The sequence below is a fragment of the Lissotriton helveticus genome, chromosome 8 (assembly GCF_964261635.1).
Source record: "Lissotriton helveticus chromosome 8, aLisHel1.1, whole genome shotgun sequence".
Taxonomy (NCBI): domain Eukaryota; kingdom Metazoa; phylum Chordata; class Amphibia; order Caudata; family Salamandridae; genus Lissotriton; species Lissotriton helveticus.
The window spans coordinates 965740316-965749229 of record NC_136069.1 but is presented as its reverse complement, the minus strand read 5'-3'; positions in this window follow the sequence as shown (position 1 = coordinate 965749229).

The following is an 8914-nucleotide window of genomic DNA, read 5'->3' as shown; positions in this document are numbered from 1 at the left end:
GTGGCCATACTTCCGCAGCACTGGACATGGGACTTGAGGCCGAATGTCCTGCTCTTACGACACAGAGTTCCTTTTCTTTCACTCCAAAAGGTCTCCTCCACTCTTGCAGACTCGACGAAGGGCGGCTGCTGCAGGCCTCAAAATGGCGTCTGGGCCCCCTGGAAGGCGGGTCTAGGCCGCTAGAGTAACTTTGACCAGCAATATAACTCGGACGCATGTCCACCGGGGCACGAACCCCCACCTCCGACAGCATCCCCACGGCCTTGAAGATTCTACAAAAGTCCCAGGAACCCTCGGCCCCTGCCGGCTCCCGGTGAGGAACGACTGCCTTGGTCGCTAACGAAAATAACCACGACATAGCCACCCCTTCTGTTAGCACGAGTGTTAGAACTGCCGAAGAGGACTCTGGTCCAACCGCCGGTTATGGGAAACATTTTGTCTCTGATGCTACTTCCGGACTAACCCGGCCCCGCCCAAAATGGCGCCGGAATCAATGAGAACTTGCAAACGCCTCGTGGTGTTTTTTTTAGCTAAAAAGACTCGATGTTCTGAAATATGTATATGATCCTTTGTACACTTGACGAAAAGGAGGGAGGGTTCACTCGACGAACATGTAAAAGGGTCCCGTGAAAAATGTTTTTTTCAAATGTACAATTTATTATGATGTTTATTGTAGCCGATTCATAACCTCGCTTACGACACACACCCATGGTATACATATAGGAAATTTGATTGCAACTAGTCCAACTGTACTGCCAACTATGAAATGAATGCCCCTTGATCCCTCAACTATCGATAGACATTTTAGTTCCCTACAAAATGAATGAATAAGCCTTTTTTAAATATTTTTAATATTCCCAATACTGCAAAATAACCCCCCTACTGTACGCACTTTAGCCATTGCCGTGCCCGGCCAAATACGATTGCACTGTCATATCTACATGCTGAACGATTGTGCAAATAAAGGTTTTCCGAACTATGAAATGGGTATTGCATGCTTTTTTTTAAAAATGTGGGGTCAGCGGGAGAGTTTTTGTGCACCCTGCTTTGTTCTCTTTTTAAGGTTATTAGAAGATGGTTGCTCAGCTCCAGAGGGAGGATCGAATCTAAGACACGATACTCTGCCTCCAAGTATGCGACTGGCTCTGGAACTAACGCATGGAGAAGGACCTCGACTTCTGAGGACGGGTAACGCGAAGCGGTGTAAATGATAGAACGTTATGAAGGTACGACACTCAAAGGTACTGGGGAACAGAGTTGGCCGAAGAGCTGGTATGCCTTAGACCATCACAGCATTGGAAAAGATTTAAGGGCCCGATAGCTAGATACATCTACCAACTAGATACCCCGCACTAAGAGCCCCTGATTTTTAACGTTTCCCTACACACGACCTATAAGGACACACTGCCCCTTCCCCCCCCCCCCTGGCTTTAGAAACCAAGACCCCAGGGATTCTATCCCGAGGGGACAAGACGAGTATGAGGTAAGTAAAGAACTTTCGTGCCCATGCATTTGAAATGCGCGAATGTTGTCCCCCTCCCTTCCCTTCTTTTCCTCCCCCTACAGGTTACACTGGAGATCACGACTGAGGTATGGTGAAGATCTGAAGCCCCGCCATGTCTGATACACGAAGCGGATTAATGTTGCCAGATGGCACCTAAGCACACCCACAAACTGCTCTTGTAACGAAAGAGCTAATAAGTTGTATAATATGATAAAACACGGTCACCCCTAATCCTGTGTTGCGTGAATGGGCACATGTCACGTATGTCTGAAAACACGGTCACCCCTAATCCGTGCTGTGCGAATTGACACGTGTCACGTATGTCTGAAACTATGAGAACATGTTTTTGTGCGACTGAGGCGCTGACTTGACTGGTCGGCGGACCGAGAGTGCGAAAAGTGCGATACAATGGTGTCTTTTACTCAATGCATGCCCCCTCTATCCTGCCTAATGCTCGTCCGTCCCAAACTGCATGCTTTCGAAATTCTAACACGGACCCGTAAATGTCTTATGTTGTGTAGTGCGCTGAATAGCCTATCTTAATACACGGCCACTCCCCATGTCGCACGTGTACTATTTAGCCTATTGTTGCACATCTCTCTCTCTCTCTCTCTCTCTCTCTCCCCTCCACACTCTCACTCTTCCGAACGACTAGCACCAAAATTGGCAAACCGCCACCCCTAGTGCACCCCCCAATTGGCTCCAAATACCGCAAGTATTTGCAAAAAATTTGTCTTAAATATAATCACCCTGATGCCGTGTCACTACCTCTCCTTTCTGCTAAATATTGATGAAACCTAGAATTGGCCAAACGGGAAAGGACAGGTAAGACGACTAAGGTTCCCTAATCTGGCCCGTAATAAGGGAACTACATGTCAGTGGCTTCTAAAAAAAAAATTGCCTCAGGATAATGCGACCTTCCCCATCCCGAATTGCCGCAATCCCCGAACAGTAAAAAGTGATCGAAACATCCCCGTCTTCCCAGAACCCCCTCAGTTTTGTATCGGCTGCCCCGGACGAGAGTTTTTAAAATGTCCCCCACCCCCTGTTGTAGGAAACAAGTCGACTTACAACTAACACGGGCCAGCCGTTGTTCCTAGAAATGATCTGTTGGTGAGCAAGCTACGGAGTTTTAGAATTTGAGAAATGTCACTGAACGCTTACCAACTGAACTATGGCCTTCTGCTAAATAACGCCCTTATGACACAAAGCAAGATGACAGTCCCTAACCACAGTTTGCTATGTCCCTAGTTGTTTCCATAAGACCCCGTTTTTTTTTTTTTTTTTAAATAAAGTAATAAGGTTGTAAGAGGCTATGTAGGAACTAGACTGATGTTTGCGAAGTTAAAGATTAGGCCGAGATGAAGAAATCGTTGCAATTAACCCTGTTGAAAGTAAAATGTTTAGCTGAAAGGTAGGATGCATTTATAGGATGGAAAAATGTTTAGCCTATGTTCGTCCCTCAGAAAGATACCCATCAGACCATGGTGATAGCACGTTGCACTTTTTAAAAAAAATATAAGGTCCTGGAGAACGGTATAGCTTTGTAAGGCACGTACTAGGAAGGTGGGTCTCTGTCAGAAGATCTGACGTAACTGTAATACACAAAATACGATGAATAGGCACCAGATTTCGTACCACGACAATGAATGTAACGCCAACCAGCACCAAAGAAATAGTTACGAAGGAAAGTTATAGGAAATCCAACGAGCCCATCATCAATTATTTATATGATGGTTGTGAACCCCAATGTAACGGATGTTTCTCATTTGCGTGGAGCTGGGAGAGAAATAGACTTATGTGATTACCTTCCTCTGCCAATTCTCTAAAGACTGTCTTTTCAAACTCATTTAAGGGTACCGCTGTCGGAGGAAAGAGAGACCGGATGTGGGAGCACGTGGCCTGACTACAGATCGTGGAACATCTGCGACATTGGCCAAGGCGAGACCGCGACAGAAAGGAGTTGCAGGACGAGGCACTGTTCCCGACAAAATGAGAGGAAAGGGCTGACCTGATGCCCCTGCTCAATGTTCAACGTGTGCCGAAAAGTCCCTGCTCTCTGAATTCGGTCATGAGCCCGCCTACCTGAAATTTTCCGCCCCCCTGGTCTGTTCCCGATTTGGCCCTGCTCCATCCCCCCCCCTTTTTCTCTGACCTACCCTATGGACTACTTACACACACTCTTCTTCCACCTGAACTTTTTGACAATCGACTCCAAAGGACACAGGGCGAAAAGGACCTTCTTGACCAGGAAAGCGAGGAAAAGATCATGCCCTGCAACGCGGAGCTCAGAAGAGAGCTGGACTCATCTCTCCACCGTGCCAACAGAAGACGACAAAGAACGCTGAGAACTCACTAATAACGATCCATGACAATAGGACCTCCCCTTCGAACAATGGCGCCTCCGATTATTGTTTTTACTACGTCTCATTTCTCTCCCAGCCACCATTGTATTGATCATGCTCCAACTAAAAATGAACAGAACTTACATATGTAATAACCTATCAGTCCACATTCCGAATGACTACAAGTATCTATGAAATGTACGCAATGATCACACTACAGAATCGTTTTGTCCGATATTGCATTACTATGACCTTCCTGCAAACGAGTTTATCGATAGACCCGCCTCCTAAGACGAAATATTTTAAATGTAATGTTTATAGCTTCTTCACCTGGGTTCCCATTTCTTTACTCATGACCGCCACAGTAGACATGGATAGGAAATAGGCCAGCAAGATGTCTTGGATATGTTAAAGGGAGGACTGTGGAAAATTAGTACGGTTTGGTAAACATTATCTGCGCCATCTTGCCTTTTTCCCCGGATGCCACACTTTTTGTCGTGTGCACCCGCCATTTTAGGTGCCTCGATCAGAACCACCCTCTGCACGCCACTGGCCCCCAGCATAGCCCTTCGCCCTCGCAAAGCCCGCGCGCTGACAACCCCCACACTCGCATGCCTTGGGTCATAAACCCCCCTTCAACGCAGCTCTGCCTCAGAACCCCATCCTGTTCCTAGCGCGACACCTCCCTTCATTCCTTTTCATGGTCCCAGGCCCTTTGATACCAACCTCCCCCCCCCCTTTTTTTCCTGTGTGCCCATTTGTCTTCCTCTTTCCCAGGCCGACACCTAGCTCTGCCGATACTGTTTATTGCCCCTCCCCGTACAGTAGAAAGCTTCCCTCATCAAAGGACCCCCGAGTTGATCAAAGCCCCCACCCTATGAGATCCGATCAAACCCCCACATTCCGTGAATCGGCGGAATGTCCAGCTGTGCGATAATCATCACCTGTTGTGACCGGGGTGGGGACTTCAACTGTAAATGTGTGTGGGAACGGGCCTGTAGGGGAGATTCAGAGGATGTCCTTTCATACTTCAAAGCATTACAAGACTGTGTTACCTGCAATAAAATTCATTTAACTGTGTATAAGAGGCCAGGCCTCAGAGATGCGGTTAGAGCACCTCGTGACGATACTGGCTGTCTGAACTGATGTGTTCTCCTCCGGAGAAAATAAACCTTGTTTCCTGCCTTCCAGTCTCCAGCGCCTGCCTCTTCATTGGTTAAATATTTTGTGGGTTAAAGAGGCGATACCGCCGGGCAAATATTGATTGTCCATTGACCTTAGTTTTAACAACGGGGTCCGTGAGCTCCCAGTCAATCAGGTATTGGCATAGCTCTGGAAAACGATGACGTGCCCTCCTGCATCCAAATTGGACAGCCCCTCATAAAAGGTACCATGGGTACCAAGGGCACTGTGGCCAGGGAAGGCCTCTAAGGGCTGCAGCCCTTATTGTGCCACCCTTTGAGGCCCTCTACCTTTATATATATATATATATATATATATATACACACACACACACACAGCCATTGCAGGCTACATGTTTTGGTGCAGAATAAAGTAAAGAGTTGACTGTGTGCCATGCCTACAACCCACTACCCTGGCATAGGTTAGTCACCCCTCTAGCTTGGTGTGGATTTATTGAAAAATGCACTCCGAGGGCATCTTAGAGATGCCCCCTGTTGGACTTGGCCCTTTTTGCAGGGTCATCTCTGAACTTTGTGCCTACCTCCTGTATTTTGTCTGGCCTGTTTTATGACTCTGGGCACTTCACCACTGCTGATCAGTGCTAAAGTGCATATGCTCTCCCTATAGTAGATTGATGTAGGGATTAGTGACTCCATGATTGGCTTATTTGATTTACTGGCAGGCCCTAGTATAGTGCACTGCGGGTGCCCAGGGCTGGTAAATCAAATACTGCTGGTGGGCTTGCAACACTGGTTGTGCCACCCACAGAAGCAGCCTGCAAAAGTGTGTCTCTGGTCTGCCATTGCAGAGCCTGTGTGCAGTCTGATACTGCCATGTTGACTGGGCAAGTGCACCTTCTTGCCAGTCCCTAAACCTTCCCTTTTCTGCATATTAATCACCCCCTATGGTAGCCCAAGGGCAGGGTGCATTGAAGGTAAAAGGTAGGACATGCCCTGGTGTGTGACACATGTCCTAATAGTGAATTACAGCCATTTTGTTTTTCACTATTGCAAGGCTACCTGTTCCCCATAGGCCAGAATGGGCAGTTTGATTATTACATCTTATAATCCTAACTGACTCATGGAACTAGGTAGAAATTCGAGTTTAGTATGCCTGGACTGAAGTCAGTTTTAACATTCTGTGTTTGAAAATACCACTTTTAGAAAGTAGGTATTTTCTTGTCTAACCATCCAAGCCTGCCTCTACTAGGTTGTGTATTCTGTGAGAAGTTGGCCTGGTATATGATGTCCACAGTTCTGTGGGCACCTTGTATCAGTCCAAACAATCCCTTATGGTGATGGTTGTAAGTCAACCTTATAGACAAGCTATCCTATGGGTAGCATGGACTAAGCAGCCTTAAAGGCTTAACTCAGGAGGCCATGTGAAGCCAGCTGTTTTATCATATGCAATCCTGTAATACCAAATGAAAGGACACCACACAAGTTATATATTATAAAAATATATGTATTTATTTTCAGAATAATCCCCACTACTCTTTATGAGCAATGAAGCACAAGCGTTTAAACAAAAGCACAATATAACATATGAAAGTTGCACAATTATGGATGAGGCCGGTGGCCACTCAAACCATATATCAAAAAAGTGGTATAACAATCACTATTCGATCAGTGGTAAGGCCTAGGGCCTTGGGAATCGCTTGGACTACAGTGGACTAACAATAGTTAGGACGGGAGTAGCCCGCGGGATTCGGGTGCAGTGCCTAAAGCACACGCATGCACCAATGCAAAGTCAATGGTGCGTAAAAGCTATCGAGTTACAGTTTTAAGAGTCTTCCGACTGGACTAGAAGGACAAAACTTTAGACTTGGACACTAGAGGTGTGAACCTCTACAGGAGCATCAGCGTTCAAAAGTTACCTCACCCACAGGAAGCGGGTGCACAGGTGCAAAGATGTGTCGGGTTTCATCACGCAGTTCTATGGTGCCTGGAGATGAAGGTGCTGCAGGCGTCCAGAAGAGAAGTGTCTGGTGCGATCCAAGGGTGGATCGAAGTTGAAGAGTACCTAAAAGCAGAGGGGACAGAGTCTGGGTCACTAGCCAGTGACCAGGAAGGAACCAGGCAATGTCGGGCGCAATCAGGACGATGTCGTGAAGTTTGTCTCCGCTGCCACATGGACTCTGGGGCACTGAGGATGTCCTGGAGTGGATCACGAGCTGTCCCACGAAGGCTCTCGCTGTCAGCGGTGTCGGCTTCCGGATCGGAGTCAACAAACATTGGCAAAGGCAACCCACGCAGGATTCGAAGATCGCTTAATACTCGGACCAGCAAGGTCAGAGCGGATGCTCCTTTTCAGGGGAGCAAGGGCCAGTCTGGAGCAACCAGACCAGCTGTGTAAATTCTTAGGTTCGTCGGTTCTGGGGCCACTAGCCAACGGGCAAGCGACCGGACCAACGCGTCGAGCAGGAAAATGCAAAAGGGCCCCACGCAGCACTCGTCGAGTGTGGTGGGGTGAGCTTCGGTGCAAAAGCTGCTTGGGACTGGAGCTTCTCAAACTCCAATGCACAGCTTCGAGGGAGCCTCGGGTGCTGCACGGTCAGCGCTTCGTGGTTGTTCCAAGATGGCCGCTCCCACGCTTCAGGTCGCCTCCACGGGTCTCAGCTCTGCATAGACTTTGGATTGGGCTGTTAGAAGGCAGGCACGCTGGGCCTTGTCGAACTCTGTCGCTCGAGTTCCGGCGGGAACTGCAACAAAGCAAATGTCGAGGTGCTGGATGGTGCCTGTTTGCACAGGGTGGTCACTCCTTGACCACAAGGGAGATTCTTCAGTCTTCCACGTCGAGTGGGATGTCGAAGGGTCCAGAGTTTCGTTTCATAAGTTTCAGTCAGGATAATCTGATGTGCATTTGCACAGCTCCTACCTATATTTCAAATCAAGGGGCTGGATTACCTGCTAGGTCCCTCCTATGGGTGGGACCCAGGAAGGGGGTGGTTACACCCCTTTCCCTTTGTCCAGCTTCCCGCCAGGACTGGGGCTGGAGAGTCCCAGAACCGGTTTGGCTGGCATTTGCTTGGGGACACCTTGTGCGCCCCAGGCAGTGTCTAGTTTCTTTCAACCCTCCCTGCTACAATCCACTATCTCCTGTCTGGGGTGGTGTGACACCTCCCTGTGACAGGAGATCCTTTGATCAAGCGTCCTTGGCCGAGTTTCGGTCAGCAGCAGGAGGCCAGACTCGTGTCTGTGGCAGCAGCATCCATTTTGTGATGCTGGGGCTCTGGTTAGGATTAACCGCGTTTTAAGTAAAGTAACATGTCTTCTCCCTCTAGAAGGGTGGAATGCTACCCCCGTCGCCAGAACTGGCGAGGGGGTAGTATTCCAAAGTGTATGACACCAAACACGACATGTTTTGATAAAGCCAAACCAAAGTTAGCATTAACCGCTAGGATTATAATGCACTTAAGAGTATATGGTATGGCAGTATCACTGGAACAGCTATAAGGAAATGGTTCCGAAAGCTGCAGACAGGCTCAGCTCATGCTAGAGCACCATCTCACATAAAACCAAGCACTCTGCCTCCAGGATTGTTAAGGCCTGCCATAGGAGTGACTGATAGGTATATATATATATGTCCAGATATAGGTTTAGATATAGGTATACTATATCTAAGCAAGGGGCGATTACACCACCTTGCCCCAGCTGAGTGATCAGCCAGTTGTGTCAATTTAAGGACCAGCCAGGGGTGGCAAAAGATATGCTGCAGCCCCTGGTAGGCCTTGGATGCACCTATGCCCTGGGCACCTATAGTGCACTGAACAGGGGCTGATAAGGTGTCCAGTACCACATTGGTGATGTACCTAGGGTACATAAAGTCCATTTAAAGAGAGAGCAGATAGCCTGGGACCCTGATTAGCAGGATCCCAGGCCAA